Below are 15,941 nucleotides of genomic sequence, written 5' to 3' on the forward strand. Positions count from 1 at the left end.
AGGCAACCGTGGTGATGTGGAAGCTCCTCCAGCTGCCCTGTGTGCCACATGTAGTCACCGTGCATTTCCCCGGCCTCTTTGTGCATCTGCTCTTCCAAGTGCTCTTCAGCACTCTGGATGTGCCAGAGGAGGTCGATACCTTCTGGAAGGGATGTCAGCAGCAACACGGTCTTGCCAGCAGCCCCAGCAGGTGCTCCATGCCAGTCCTCCTGTCCCTGCCATGTGCCCAGGGCAGGGCCAGTGCTCCCAGCGTGACCTGGGCTTTGCTCTGTGCACAGCTTTGCAGAGCAGACCCTGAAGGCCCTGCTCTGCCGACTGCACTATGAGGATGTGGTGGTGGCCATGGAAGACAAGCGTGGCTGGGACACACTGCTCTGTGCTGACACCCACCACTGTGCTGTGGGCGTGCTGGCCAGGTGAGACCCCCTGCTCCCCAGCTGTCCCCGGCATGTGTGCCCTGTGCCCGAGGTGCCCCACACAGTCCCCGTGGCCGTGGGCCAGAAGGCCTTGTCACCAAGGGACGGCCAAGGAGGCTGCAAAAGGCTGGGAGAGGAGCGTGCCCAAGAGCAGCAACCTCCCAGAGGGCTCAGCTGCCCCTTGCAGGGTGGTGGAGAAAGGCCAGAGCTCTGTGAGGCAGTCCTGGGAGAGGTTTGCCCCCGCTGGCTCAGGGCTTTGACTCGTGTTTCCTCCTGTCAGAGAAATGCACCGCGCATCCGAAGCCGCGTGTTCCGCGATTGCGTTCCACCTGCTCGGGCTGCTCAGCAAGGACACGCCATGCCGGGATTTGGCCGCCCTGGCATTCCTTGTGGAGGTGAGCCTGAAGGCCAGCGCTGCCTGGCTGAGCTGCCCGGCTCTCTGCCCTCTCTTGGCCGCAGTGCCTGGGACGGAGCCCGTGCCCTGTGCTGCTGCCTGGGCCCGGCCCTGGGCAGTTCTGGGCTCCCGCCGGCCGCTCCCCCGTCACCGGCCTGTGCCTTTCAGATCCTGGAGCACCTGAACTTGAGTGAGTGCCGGGACAGCGTCCTGCAGTTCCTGTCCAAGCACCTGCAGGGCGAGTGCAGGGGGAGGCGTCGCTTGGCACTCCGAGGCCTCGTGGCGCTCGGCACCACCAGTGTCTCGGTGAGAAGAGCGCAGGGGCTGAAGCCGTGCTGCCAGCGTGGGGCTGGGGAAGGCAGTCCCTGGGGCTTGGCTGGCCTTGGGGCACTGGGGCAGCTGCTGCCAGCTCTCCTGCCTCCTGCTGCAGCTGCCCCAGGGCTTTGGCACAGGCCTTTGGCCCCTGGGCCCTGTGGCAGCAGGATGGTGTTTCACACACTTGTGTTCCACAAGTAGATGGCCATAAGGATGTGGAGCCTGCATGAGAGGCTCGTGGAACTCCTGAAGGAAGATGACAGCACCATGCTCAGGATGACCACGGTTCTCCTCAGGGGTTTGTTCCTGTGCAATGGTGCCCCAGTAACCAGCGCCCTCGCCCTGCAGCTGGCTGAGGCACTCCTGCCACTCTTTGACAACGTAAGGCTCTGCGCCTCCAGCCACGGCCAGCAGGTGCTGCCCGCACACTTTGTGCCCTGTGCACTCACAGGCTGTGCCCAGGTGGGCCTGAAGCAGCTGACGCTGAGGCCTTTCTTCCTCCCATCCATACAGGAGGACAGCGAGGTGCAGTTGTGCTCCATGTTTATCTTCAAGGAGATGCTGGATGTTTTTCCAGAAGAGGAAAAAAAGGTCCTCAAGGCACACGTGCGCCGGAGCCTGGTGCCACTCTTCTTCCACTGCCACGATGAGAACCAGCGAGTGGCAGAGGTGAGGACTCGGCAGCTGCCGCTGGCCCCTGGCAGGGGCTGGGCTGGCCCTGCCCTGGCGCCTCGCAGGCTGCAGCTCCTGCTGGCCTTGGCACAGGGACGGGGTCCTGCGCCCTGGGCTGTGGGGCCATCTCCGCGTCTCTGCTGCTCTCCAGGCTTCTCAGGAAACACTGCTCTGTGCGGCCGAGTTCCTCAAGAGGAGGGATCTTGTACAGCTGGTGCAGAACCAGAAGCTGTGGCAGTTCCCTGAGTGCCTGGTAAGGAGGGCCGGGAAGCCGCAGCCCCAGCCTGGAGCAGCCCCTGAGCGCGGTGCTCGGTGTGCGGGCTGGCAGCTGTGCCCCTGCCCGCTGCTGCAGCCCGAGGCCACCCGGGCTCTGCTCCAGGCTCCTGCGGCCCCAGCCGGGTGCCCATGGAGCCCCGGCCCGGGGGGCTGCGGGGCCAACCCTTCCCTCCTGCCGCTCTCTGCAGCTGGCAGAGGACAGCAGCAGCGTGGCTGAGCACCTGCGCCGGGCCCTGCCCTACCTGCAGAGCCCACAGGAGCCCCTGCGAGAGGCGGCCGTCAGGTTCCTGGGTGAGCCACGAGCCGGGCCAGGAGGGCGTGTGGGCACAGGGCTGGCGGCGCTGCTGGCAGGGAGCTGTGCCCTGGGCCTGACAGGCTCTGTGTTCCCAGGGACGGCCGGGCGGCACCTGAGGGGGAGGAAGGAAGAGCTCCAGCTCCTCTCTGAGGGTGAGTGAGGGCAGCGGGCTGCCAGCGGGGGCTGCCGGGGGAGCTGCGAGCCCTGCCCCGGCTGCGGAGGGCTCTGCTCCCTGTGCGGACCAGGGCCGGCGTGGGCAGAGCACACAGAGCTTTCAGGGCACCTGGGGGATTCGTGGCCAGCAGCTTTGGGCTGATCCAGCTGGTCCCTGCTCCCTGCTGGCCATGGCCAGAGCCGGCTGGGATGGCCCTGGCACAGAGTCCCCTCGGGTCCCCTCAGATGTGGGAACTGACCATGGCTCTGTTCCTCTCTCTTTCAGCCCTTGAAGGCACAGCCAATGACATCAGTGACACCGTCGGAAGCCTGGCAGTTCAAACATCGTACATTCTCCAGGAAGCAGAGAGAGCTCCATATTCCATCTTCAATAACCTGCGTGATCGGCTCTGCAGGGCATGGAGGAGACGGCCTCGTCTGTCGGGGCTCAGCTGGCTGCGCTGCTGGAGCTCTGCACAGAGCTAATTCCAGAGGCTCTGTCTGCAGGGCCACCCAAGCCAGCAGGACTGTTTTATTTCTTTAACATTGTTCTTTTCTTCTTTTGTTTTTCTTTAGCATGTTAATATAGGATGTGTTATAATAGACAGACTCCCAGGATCTTTCTTTTGCTGCCCAGGCTCTGCAGGGCCTAGGGGAAGAGGGAGAAAAGGGTTCCTGGGCTCAGCAAGCTGCCCAGGCTTGCAGGGTTGCAGGGAAAATGGCCAGAAGCCCCTTGGCCTTTGGTGGTTCTGCTGAAGCCTTTGTGCTGCCCACAGAGCAGATGGGCAGGGGCTGGAGCTGTGGGGATCTCTGTGAGAGCGGTGCCTGGAGATGGCCACAAGCCCTGTCCCAGGCAGGAAGCGCCATCCGTGTCCTCCTGCCCGTGTGTTGCTGGCTGGATTGCTGAGGGCTCCCAGGTGCCTCTTGGTGGGGCTCCTCTGGAGCTCCTGTGGGGCTGCGGCGCTGCTGCCGGGCAGGCTGGCCGGGCTGGGGAGACCCTGAGGGGACGGGGCCACAAAGGGATGAGGGGCTGCGGAAGCCGTGACAGGACGAGGCAGTGGGAAAGCACAGGGGGGACGTGTGAGGGAGAGGGTAACGTTGGCTCGGGGAGGAATGTGGGTTGGAGCCAAAGAGACCACTCACCCCGATGTTCGTGTGGCAAACAGAGCACGTTTATTCTCAAGCCCTTCTTTCTAAAGGGCCTTTGAAAACCCAGTCTGGATGATTTCACTGGTCTGATCTCTGTGCCCCTTCAGATTCTGGCCTGGGCAATGCCTGCAGCCCTGGGAGAGATGAGATGGGCCCGGCCCCTGTCAGTCAAAGCAGGGCTGGTACATTCACCCCGTACAAGCCAGCCTGCACGGTGACACACGGCAACAGAGTGCGAGGCACAGCTCCGGGAGCTCCCCGTGAACCTCAGCTCTGGGACCACTGTCTGCCCCAAGCTTCAGGGGCTGCAGTGGGAGCCCGGCTGGGCTCTGCCCTGGGGCCATCCTGCAGGGACAGCTGCAAACAGGGAGCATTCCCTGCCACAAAGAGCCAAGGCAGGGCTGCAGGGCAGCTGCTCCAGCCCCGACTGCACTGCTGAGTGCTGTGCTCTGGGGCTGGGGCTCCCTGCACAGGAGACTGCACTGGTGTGCCAGAGGAGACAGAGAAGCTGCAGCTTCAGCCTAACTGAGGTGGGTGCATGGGTTGGGAAGAGTGGGGAGGCTCAAGGGGATTCACAGAGCTCATCCTGCTGCAAGGATGAGGAAAAGGGAGCGGGAACTCAGCAGTGAGGAGAGCTGGGGGCTGGAGAGCAGCTCTGAATGACACTAAAATCCCACCGGACCTCTGAGACATTGCTGCTCCTCAGCCAGTGACAGGATGAGTCCCTAAGCCTGGGGCTTGGCCTTCCTCATGGCGAGGGGCAGCAAGGAAGGGAACAGTGTGATGGAGACTGGAATAGGCTGGGAAGTCACTGGGGAAAAAGAAGGAGCAACTGGGAAGTAAAAGGCAGGTGGGGGAGAGAACAGTTCAGAGAAGGGCTGAGGTACTGCTTGAGCAGGCTGCAAAAAGTCATTTGGGGTCATCCCAGATTGATTTCATTTCAGAAGTTATTGAACAAGTTTATTTTTTGGGTGGCTGCATGTTTTCTTGAGCTGTATTGCTAAAATGCTCAAGCCAGTCTGTGCTGCAGGTCACCCCATTTCTCCTTTGGCTGATTGCGGCCCGGTGCTGAGCTCCAGCAGGGCCCTGGCAGAGCCCAGAACAGCCTCAGCACCCACAGAGCCCGGCTGCAAGGAGAGAAACCAGAAAGCCCCGTCAGCTGAAGGCTCCTGTCCCCTTGTCCCAGCCGCCCGCGGTGACCAGGCCATGCTGGCCGTGCCAGAGCTGTGCCCAGAGCTGCCCATCACTGCTGCCTTTGGGAGCAGAGCAGGAGGGCAGGACATGTGCCCAGCCTGCAGCCAGCCACGGCACCTCCAGCCCTCAGCAGCTGCCCAGAGCAGGACGCTCCTGGCTCGCTGCCATCTCCCCAGAGCTCTGATCCCACCATCCCCAGCAGACAGGACCCACCTCACGCCATCCCCCGCTGGAAGAAAAGATGCTCCCAAACGATGCCCTCAGCCTTCTGCAAGGACACGGCCCATCCACACCACAGCTGCTCCCAAGCACGTCCTGATCCAGACTGGGCCCCACCTGGAACACTTCCTCTAGAAAAACAAATATCAAATTATGGAAAATAGGTTACAGACAAAAAGGGGAACAAGAAAAAAGGTCAAAGATCTTACCTCTGTCAGGGCCTTAAGGAAGGCCCAACCCCTGCATGCCAGGGAAAAACCCACCATGGGGGAGGGAATCCCAGGCTTTCTCCCTTCCCCTGCACGGCCCCCATGGTGATCCGAAAGCAAACAAGGGGAGTAGAGCAGCCCAAGCCCTCCTTTGCCTGCAAAGGAAATCAGCCCCTGCACAGGGTCTGGAGTCCCATCTCTGCTCCCACCATGGGGGTTTGTTTGTGTCGGGCTGGCTGCCCCAGCCCAGCCCCAGCCCGGGGCACGGTGGGTGCTGGGGGCTGTTGGCAGGGCCAGGAGCCCACTCCCATTTCGTACCCACCCCAGCCCATGCCCCCAGCCCTGCCAAAAGCAGCCTGGCAGCCGACTGAAGGATCAGCTGCATCCGCCCCAGCAAAGGGGGAACCTTTGCTTCCCAGCCAGGCTGTGCAATGCCCAAATCTGGGAGCATCCCCCTGCGTGTGGACTCATCTGCAAACTCCCTGTGGAACCTGGCTTTGGAGAAGGTGTCAGAATCAAAGTCCACCATCTCCAGCCTGCCAGAAACCAGGTGGAGCAAGAGGTTGTCATCCTTGACATCATCTTCACTGTCCCCAGCAGGAGCAGCCCCACCTGGTACAGCTTCTCCAGGGGCTTTTTCTCCTTCCCTGGGCCAGACCAGGCTGTCATGGCTCTGCCCAGGGCCACAGCCATCCATGAACCATGGCAAGCAAAACCAGGGGGATGGTGGCCCCCAGTGCTTGCCACACCAGGTCTCCAGCTCAGCTCCAGCCCAAGAGCTGCGTGTTCCCTTCTGCTGACCCCTGCTCAGAGCTACAGGCAGAACAAAACCTGTCTGGTTGGCTTTGCCACTGAGTGCCAAGAGATGTGTGGAGCTGTTACCTGCCAGGCTCCTGGATCCAACTGTGCACATGGATCTCTCCCACCTTCTAGGGCAGAGGAACACCCTGCACCCAAGGATCACGGAAAAGCTCTTCTAAGGATGGCCTGTCCAAGGGCTGCATGGACAAACACCTCTTAATGACATCCTGGCACTCTGGGGAGAGAAACCAGCAATCACCAGTCATTTGGAGAAATTGCCCCCCAACTCCCAGGCCATGCTGGGTGTGCCCAGAGCTGGGCCTAAACTTCCCCATGGATTCTCTCTTTGGAGGAGAGCAGGAGAGCAGGACATGTGCCACCTCCTCAGCAGCTGCCAGAGCAGGACGCCCATGAGCTGCTGCTGTCTCCCAGCCCTGGCTTTGCCCCTCTGCCCAGAGATGAGGATCCACCTTGAGAGAGCCATCCTGGGAACAAGATCTGCCCCCAGATATCTCCTGGCCCCTCCTGAACGGGAGCTTCCCCATGACCAGGTGGTGCAGCAGAAGGTCCAGGGAGAAGATCGTCACTGCTTCGCCGTGGTAGCGTTGCTGGTGGATCCACTCTGGTGGGCTGTAGGACAGGGTTCCTGTGGAACACAGACACAGTTCATCAGGGGGATGCTGCAGCCTCCAGCACCTGGTGGAGCAGCCCCCGCGCCTCCTCCTCCGGCAGGAACCCCCGCTCCGCCAGGAAACCCGACAGGTCCTGGCACCGCTCCGGATGCTCCAGCACCAGCACAAAGCTGTCGGGGAGCTGAAGCCACTCCAGGAGCTGAATGACACCAGCATAGCCAGAGGAGACCTTGTCCAGCAGCACGATCTCCAGGGCTGCGCTGGTGCCGTGGGGCTGCGGGAGGAGCACGATGCCGTCAGTGGGGCTGATGCCGTGCCGGGGGTCGGGAACCCCTCAGCCAGCCCGGGATGCTCTGCGCCCTGCGCTGGCCCCACGCCCGCTCTCCCTCCAGGCGTCCTGGCAGCTCCCACCCTGCCGGGCCCCGGCTCAGCCCCGCCCGGCACGGCCCGGCTTCTGCCCCTGGCCCCGCTCATCACCAGCTCGCCCCGGTGCCGGACGCGGTTCCCTGGCACCCTTTTGATGGCCACCTGCGAGCCGAGGGCAGCAGCGGGCTGAGCTCGCCGCCTGCCCCGCACAGCCCCATCCTTCTCCTCCTTCTCCTTCTCTCCCTCCTCCTCCTCCTTCCCCTCCTCCGCGCCCGCCGCCGGCCCCGCCGCTCCCCGGGCGCCGTCCGAGAGCCGCGTGGCCGCGCAGCCGCCGCCGCAGCCGCCGCTGCCCAGCAGCGAACCCGCCGGGGCCGCTCCTGCCGGGCCTCCTGCGCCTTCCCTGCGGGCGGGACGCGGCTGTCAGCGCTCGGCCCGGGCCAGGAGCGGCCCCGAGCGCCGCCCGAGCGCCCCGGGCCGGCCATGCCCCGGCGTTCTCCCCCGGCATCCCAGATTCGCCATGAAATGGGAACCCTGAGCTTGTGGAAGTGCCTGAAGGATGCCCTGTTCCTCTGCAGGGACACTCGGGCTGAGACAGGAGCCGGAGCCCTCTCTGGGGAAGCCTCCTCCGAGCTGGAATTTGTGCCGTGCTGGGAGAGGAGGAGGAGGGGAGAAGGCTGGCGCTGTGTGGCAGGAGCAGGAGGTTTGGGCCGCAGGACATTCCGTCTGCGCCGCTGCCCCGCAATGGGCAGGAATGCTGTGGGGAAGGCTGGGGGACACTGGAGCGGGATATGGATGGCACTGGGGGGACTGGGAGGGCCTGGGAATGAACTCAGGTGTATTGGGAGGGACTGGGCTGTACTGGGAGGGACTGGAGGGGCACTGGAGCTGTACTGGGCTGTGCTGGGGATGAACTGGGCTGGGCTGGGAGGGACTGGAGGGGTTGAATGGGCTGTTCCCGCCCGCACTGGCTCCCATTGGCCGAGGCTCCTGCCTATCACGATTCCAACCAATCAGCGCCAGGAATCATGGCTTTGGGGGCGGGGCCTGAGGTGTGCGCCATCTTGTCATCTGCCTACAACTCCCGTCATGCTTTGCGGCCCCCATAGAGCCCCATTAAAGCCGGGACTACAACGCCCGTCATGCCCCGCGCTCCACAGAACCCCGGTACCGCCCCCATCTGTCCCATCAGTGTCCCCCAGACCCTCCGGGACCCCCAAGTGCCCTCAGCGCCCATTCGGGACCCCCAAAATTTTACTGGCGAAGTACAAAAGAACAAGGAACTTTGGAAAAGCGTTTAATACAAATCCAATCCAACTTAAATCACTTGTCATAGCAGTAACTTCATTCCCTCAGCCCATTTAGCCTGGAAAGCCCTAAACACTGAAGTTATTCAGGTACCCAAAACTGTTCCATATAAAGAGCATTAGAAGGAGAGGAAAGAGAGAGAGAGACAGGAAGACAGAAGCTCCACAGAACGACACACATGTGGCTCCCAGCTCCGGGGGTTCCAGTGTGGGTGAGACACAAACCCCAGGAGAAGGCAGAGTCCATACCAGGGGCTGACCTTGTGCTCCTTGGTTTTAAGCCCCTGGGCCTTCGTGGGCCTCCCCCCAGCTGGGACTTCTGATACCTCAGGTGTTCAGAGCTGGGTGAGCGCTGTCCCATCTGTGTGACTGATTGACAGCTCAGCCCAAGGTGTCTGGGGACATTGATCTCATCCAGCCTCTGACAGCGACCACGGTGACACTGCGGAACCTCATGGAGCATCATGCAGCCATGGGTCAGTTGGGACAAGGCAGGTCCAAAGACACCCTGGTGACACTGGGGAACCTCATGGGACCATGGGTCAGTTGTGTCACTGTGGGGACCTCGTGGAATCAGAGGGGACCATTGGGAAGCTCCCATGGATCGAAGGGCCCAGGGTGACACTGTGGAGCCCAGAGTGTCATGGAGGAGCCATTGTGACACTGTGTCCCCATGGAACCAAGGGAACATGGGACAGGCTGATGCCTTAAGTTTTAGCTTCCATATTTTCCCGATTCTGTGCTGTATCAGTCTGTAACTCTGAACTTCATGCAGAGTGTCAGCAAGTTCTCTTACAGTGTAGTCAGACAAAACAATCCTTTTCCTGCCCGAGATCCAAAGACACTGCTGTAGCTTCAGGCCCAAAAAGTGAAAACAGCAGCGAATTGAGGAGAGCAGACTGGGAGGGTGGGGCTGCATAATCTGAAGGTGTAATTGGACAATTAACCCCAATATGGAAATGAACCAAATCTTACAAAATTGTGAAAACGTGTGACCTGGCGTCCATCCTGGATGTACGCTCAGCCAAGCCCTTGTACTGCCCAGGTGAATCCTTTGAAGGCCTTTTTAATAAATCCCCACTTTACTCCTGTAACACTGTCCAGCCTCTGCTCTAGGTGGCCTCTCAAGGCATCAAGGCCTGGCTGGCTGGGCCACCTGGGGGCCACCTGACAGGTCCAGCTGACCTTGGCATGTCCAGGGCTGCTGCTCATCTCCCCTGGAGCACTGGGGCTTGGTGCTCTCCTTCCTGTGGAAAGAACTGTCCTTCTCCTCCAGGTGCCCATGGCCAAAATTTGGATTCCTCTTCTTAGTTTGCTTCTATGCAAAGATTGTTCCCAGATGAAATCTGCCAGGACAGACAGGTCTGGCTGGCTTGGCCACCCAGGGGCCATCTCTCATCTGCCTGCGAAACACTGGGACCCTGTGCTTTTCTTTCTTATGGGAAAAAAGCACCTTTCACATCCAGGCACCCATGGCCAAAGTTGGGAATCCGCCTCCAGGATTCCCTGTATCCATGGATTTCTCTGAGGTGAAAGCTTCCAGGAGAAACATGTCTGGCTGGCCTTGGTTTCCAAAGAGCTGATTTTTATCTGCCTTTGAAACACTGGGGCTTTGTGCTTTCCTTTCTGATGAAAAGAACTCTTCTTCCTGCCCAGGTGCCCATGGCCAGAACTGAGATTCCACCTTCAAAATTCTGAATATCCAAGGATTTCCCCCAGATGAAAGGTGCCAGAGAGATAGGTCTGGCTCTCTTGGCCTATGGTCACCACCTCTCATCTTCTTCCAAAACACCTGGGCTCCATGCTTCTCTTTCCTATGGGAAAAACCATCCATCTTGACCAGATGCCCATGGCCAAAGTTTGGAATCCTCCTCCAGAATTCCCTAGGTCCAAGGATTTCTCAGTGACAAAAGCTGCCAGGACAAACAGGTCTGGCTGGCCTGGCCTCCCAGGAGCCTTCTCTCTGCTTCTGCCCCTGCAACACGGGGGCTCTGGGCTTTCCTTCCTATGGAAAAGAACCATCCTTCTTAACAATGCAGAAATGGCCGAAATTGGGGTTCCACCTCCCAAATTCCCTATATGCAAGGGTTGCTTTCAGACAAAAAAATACCAGAACAGAGAGGTCTGGCTGCCCTTGGCCTCTGATGGTCACCTTTCATCTGCCCCTGAAACACCGGTGTTCCATCCTTGCCTTCCTATGGAAAAGAACTGTCCTTCTCCTCCAGGCAGTCAGGTCTGAAACTGGCATTCCACCTCTAAAATTCCCTATATCCAAGGACAAAATCTGCCAGCACCATCTGATCTGGCTGCCCTTGGCCTCTGGTGGCTGTGGCTCGTCTGCCCCTGCAGCACTGGGGCTGGGTTGTTCCCTTCCTGTGGAGACCATGGTGGCACGGTGAGGACCTGGTGGAACCATGGAGTCCATTGTGACACTTTGGGGCCACGGTGACACCGTGGGGCTCCATGGAACCCAGAGACCACCATGAATCTGTGGGGCCTTGTGGAACCATGGAGACCATTCTGACCCTTCAGGGCCTGGTGTCACCAAGGGGGCATTGTGACACCTCAGGGCCTCCTGGAAGCAAGGGACCATTGGGACACTGTGGGGCTCCATGGAATGAGGGGAACAGGGAACAGGTCTGGCTGGCTTGGCCTCCCAGGGACCACCTGACAGGTCTGGCTGATCTTGGAATGTCAAGGGCTGCTTCTCATCTGCTCATGAACCACTGGGGCTCCGTGCTTTCCTTGCTATGGAAAAGAACTGTCCCTCTTTTCAGACACCCATGGACAAAATTGGTACTTCTCCTAAAAAATTTCCTGTATGCAAGGGCATCTGCCAGAAAAAAACCTTCCAGCTCTGGCTGGCCTTGGCCTCTGATGGTCGCATCTCAGTTGCCTCAGAAGCACTGGGGCTCTGTGCCTTCCTTCCTGCAGAAAAGAACTGACCCTCTTGTCCAGGGGCCATGGCAGGAACTGGAATTTGGCCCGCAAAATTCCATATATCCTAGGATTGCTCCCAGACAAAAGCTGCCAGGACAGACAGTTCTGCCTGGCCTTGGCCTCTGGTGATATGAGCAGAATGTTTTCATTTGCAAACACCTTGGACAGGGCCCAGAGATCTCCCGAGCTGGGTTTTGCAGGCTTCAAGAACATAACCCACGTATGGAGGCTGATGTGCCTGGGCTCAGCTGTGAAGAGACTGAGGACAGATCAGGAGTGTCCTGGCAGGGCTTGAAGGGTGGATATGGAAATGGTGGAGCTTTTCTCCATAGTGGGAATCAGGCAGGGAGAGAAATTATGCCACAAATGCAGCTGGGGAAGTCCAGACTGGACACAGGAGGAGAAAGGAATTTCCCTCCCAGGGCAGGGCTGTGGTGCAGCACGTCCCCAGCAGGAGCCTGGAGCAGCCCAAGGCTTTGTGTGGCCAGGCAGGGGCAGCAGGAGGCAGAGCTGCCAGCAAAGGAAGGGCCAGCGAGGTGGGGCAGCCGGGGGTGACGACAGCCTGCAGGGACAGAGGCGCAGGGCAGGGACACCGTGGGACAGCCTGGGCTGCAGAGGGCTCAGGGATGTGCAGCAGCTGCAAGGCCCTGACAGAGCCAACCTGTGCAGCCCTTTGGCCATGGCTGCTGGCCCTGGGCCTGAGGCCACCAGGGGACAAGTGACCCTTGCAGCCCTGGGGCCTCAGTGCCTCCTTGTCCCTGCTCAGCAGCCTGGCAGGGGCCGCCCCATGGTCCTGCCCTTGGCACTGCACATCCCCACATGCCAGTGCCCATCCCGGGAAGAGCCCTGAGCAATGAGGGAGGGACAGGATCTGCCTTGCCAGGGGCTGGGGCTCAGGCCTGGGCCCTTTGCATTCCTGAAACACATCCAGGTTTGCTCAGCACCAGAGCCACCTTCCCCTTGCTTGTCCCTTGCTGTCATCTCTGCTCCAGCATTATGCTCTACTTGGGGACACTTTCTCAGTCGTGTCCCTCAGTGGGACCCATTAAAAGTCCAAGAAACTTCAGTGTTTCAATCAAACTTTGAGTTCTTGAGAAGTTTTTTGAGCACACTCTCTGGGACTGAGACTAATGAAAACAACAGCAGCCCCTGAGAGGGTCATTAAAGTCCTTGTGCTGTGTCTGTGCAGCTGAGCTGGGCTGGGCTCCTGGCACAGAGGGTGATCCTGGTAAGCAAGCAGAGCTTCAAAAGCACATTTCTCTTGCTGAGCAGCTCTTCTCCCAGCCCAGCAGGGCTGGGGCACTGCCTGCAGCCAGCCTGAGCACAGCACAGAGGCACAGAGAGCTTCAATCAGTCAGGGCTGGGAAGGGGCTGAGAAGTGCCTGGGGCAGAATCACTGCCAGCCCTTGGCACAGGAACCTCTGGCTGCAGGACAATGCAGCTGCAGCTCCTGGAGAGATCTCCTAAAGCTGGAACATCCCAATGCCCACAGACCCTGTGAGTACGGAGTATTTCTGGTGCAGGGGAGGTGAAATGCTCATGAAGCTCTGACATACTGAGGGCTTCTGATTAGTCATAGAATATTTCCAAGACAAGGATTTTGATAAAAATGTGGAAATTTCCTAAGAATTTGTAGTCAGCTGTCTACTATTGAAGAGTGGCAGGGAAAGAAGGATAAATATTAAAGGTTGATTATGAATATTGACAAGTGCATGAGACGTCTGAACTGTTACTTTTAGTGATCAATAGGTTCACAGGAGATCCCTATTGTGCTTTCAGCCACTCTGCCCATGGACAGCACCAGCAGCACCTTTGCTGGAGCCATCAGGCTCAGTCTGCGCTGTCCTTTCCCCAAGCTGCAAACAGAGCCTGCCCCCAGCCTGTGCCCTGCAAACAGGCAGGGTTCTGTCAGGCCAAGGAGAGTGCACAGAGATTTGGGGTGTGGGAATGCTGGCAGAGAGAGATCAGGCACAGGGAAACACCTGCAGGAGGAAAATCTCCCGGAAGCAGAGAGATCAGGGAAGGAGAGAAAACAAATCCCAGAAATGCTGTGGCAGGGAGAGTTTAGAGATGTCCAGAGGATCCCCTCCAGTGCAGCCCCTCCCTCTGCACAAGCCCCCTCCCTCCTGTGCCCCAGCCAAGCCTCTGCCCTCAGGGCCGGGGCTCCAAGGCGTGCAGCCCCTCCTGTGCAGGCAGAGCTGCAGCAGAGCCGTGGGGCAGCTCTGCAGCCCCGGGCCCAGTTCCCTCTGCAGAGCACAGGGCTGGGAGCAGCTGCCCGGCACTGGGGGCTCTGGCAGGGGCACAGCTGGCTCAGGGTGACACAGCTGTCCCCAGTGCCCGGCTCTGGGCAATGCTGGCAGTGCAGCCAGGGATGGAGCTGCACCTCCCTTCATCCAGTGCCATCAGAGGGACACTTGGAAGTGTCCCTGAGATTTCAGTCCAAGCTGGGAGCTTCAATGCAGAGTGCAAACCTGTCCTAGAGAATCTCTGATTTATGAGATTTATGGGGAAAGGTAGAGGTGTTGTGACACTGAAAATGCTGCTGGGTTGGTGAAATGAGCAAGGTCAGTCCTTGGCTACAAATGTGGAGCTGGGCTGTAGTGGATCCATCTGCTCTTACCTGTACCTGAGTGTTTATAAGAGAAACATGGGAGTGTGACCATCCTTCATGTGAGAAAAATGAAAGCCAAGCGGAGCTCCAAACATAATGAATAATCATCTTCTCTCAGTCTCCACTCATCATCTTTCCTCAGAAAACTCACTGTATTCATCAATGAGATGGAGATATGCTGAGGGTTTCTGATATCCAGGAATACCAGGAGAAACATGGAGGCAGCATAAAAAGAAAACCACAAAACTCTCAAATACAGAAGTGTATACATCTGTGTTACAGAGGAGGGTGTATGGGAAATGGTGTTAACTTTAATTACAGGCATCTCCTCTAACCCTTCACTGTCCTTTCTCCATGAACAGGTGCCCATGTGCAGCCACAGCAAATGTCCAACAGCAGCTCCATCAGCCACTTCCTCCTGCTGGCACTGGCAGACACGCGGCAGCTGCAGCTCCTGCACTTCTGCCTCTTCCTGGGCATCTCCCTGGCTGCCCTCCTGGGCAACGGCCTCATCATCAGCGCCATAGCCTGCGGCCACCACCTGCACACGCCCATGTTCTTCTTCCTGCTCAACCTGGCCCTCAGCGACCTGGGCTCCATCTGCACCACTGTCCCCAAAGCCATGCACAATTCCCTCTGGGACACCAGAAACATCTCCTACTCAGGATGTGCTGCTCAGCTCTTTTTCTTCATGTTCTTCATTTCAGCAGAGTATTTCCTCCTGACCATCATGTGCTACGACCGCTACGTGTCCATCTGCAAACCCCTGCACTACGGGACCCTCCTGGGCAGCAGAGCTTGTGCCCACATGGCAGCAGCTGCCTGGGCCAGTGCCTTTCTCACTGCTCTGCTGCACACAGTCAATACATTTTCCCTGCCCCTGTGCCATGGCAATGACCTGGGCCAGTTCTTCTGTGATATCCCACAGATCCTCAAGCTCTCCTGCTCCAATTCCCACCTCAGGGAACTTGGGCTTCTTGTGGTTACTAGCAGTTTATTATTTTGTTGTTTTGTGTTCATTGTTTTCTCCTATGTGCAGATCTTCAGGGCTGTGCTGAGGATCCCTTCTGAGCAGGGACGGCACAAAGCCTTTTCCACCTGCCTCCCTCACCTGGCCATGGTCTCCTTGTTCCTCAGCACTGCTATGTTTGCTCACCTGAAACCCCTCTCGATGTCCTCCCCATCCCTGGATCTGGCCCTGTCAGTTCTGCGCGATGAAATCCTGCTCAGCGTGGGCAACTGAGCCCTTGAAGGACTTAGGTCAAGGCTTGCTTTCCCTCCCAAAGCCTTCCCTTGGCAGCCTTGGGCAGGGGATTCATCCTCCCTCCCTCCTCCTTCCCACAGACCTGCTCGGAACCACTCTGTGGGCACTTTCCATTCTCTGTGTCTGTCCTCAAGTGCAGTGCCAACCTGGGTCAGTCCTGGCTCTGTCCTGAGCTCCCAGGAGTTCACAGGCTGAGATGGCAACACTCAGCCACACCAGGGCCCTGCCCCTGCCAGCAGCACCACCACAAGCAGCAGCAGCAGCAGCAGCAGCAGCAGCAGCAGCAGCAGCAGCAGCTGCAGTCGCCTCTCAGCTTTTGGTGCCCCTGCACTGCAGCCCCTCCCGCTGGCACCAACGTTCCCTTGTGGCCTTGGAGACAGTCCTGAATCCATCCATGGGGTCACAGAGCCATGGAATCCCAGAGTTCCATGTTCCTGGAAGCCTGGAGTCATTGAATCCTGAGAACCACACTCAGAGGAGGAGGAGGAGGAGGAGGAGGAGGAGGAGCAGCAGCAGGAGGAGGAGGAGGAGGACGAGGACGAGGACGAAGATGAGGAGGAGAAGGAGGAAGAAAAGCAGGAGGAAGAGAAGGAGGAGGAGGAGGAGGAGGAGGAGGAGGAAGACGAGGATGAGGAGGACGAGGAGGAGGACGAGGAGGACGAGGAGGAGGACGAGGACGAGGAGCAGGAGGAGGAGGACAAAGAGGAGGAGGAGGATGAGGAGGAGGAGGA

The sequence above is a fragment of the Lonchura striata genome, unplaced genomic scaffold (genome assembly GCF_046129695.1).
Source record: "Lonchura striata isolate bLonStr1 unplaced genomic scaffold, bLonStr1.mat Scaffold_85, whole genome shotgun sequence".
NCBI classification, from domain to species: Eukaryota; Metazoa; Chordata; class Aves; order Passeriformes; family Estrildidae; genus Lonchura; species Lonchura striata.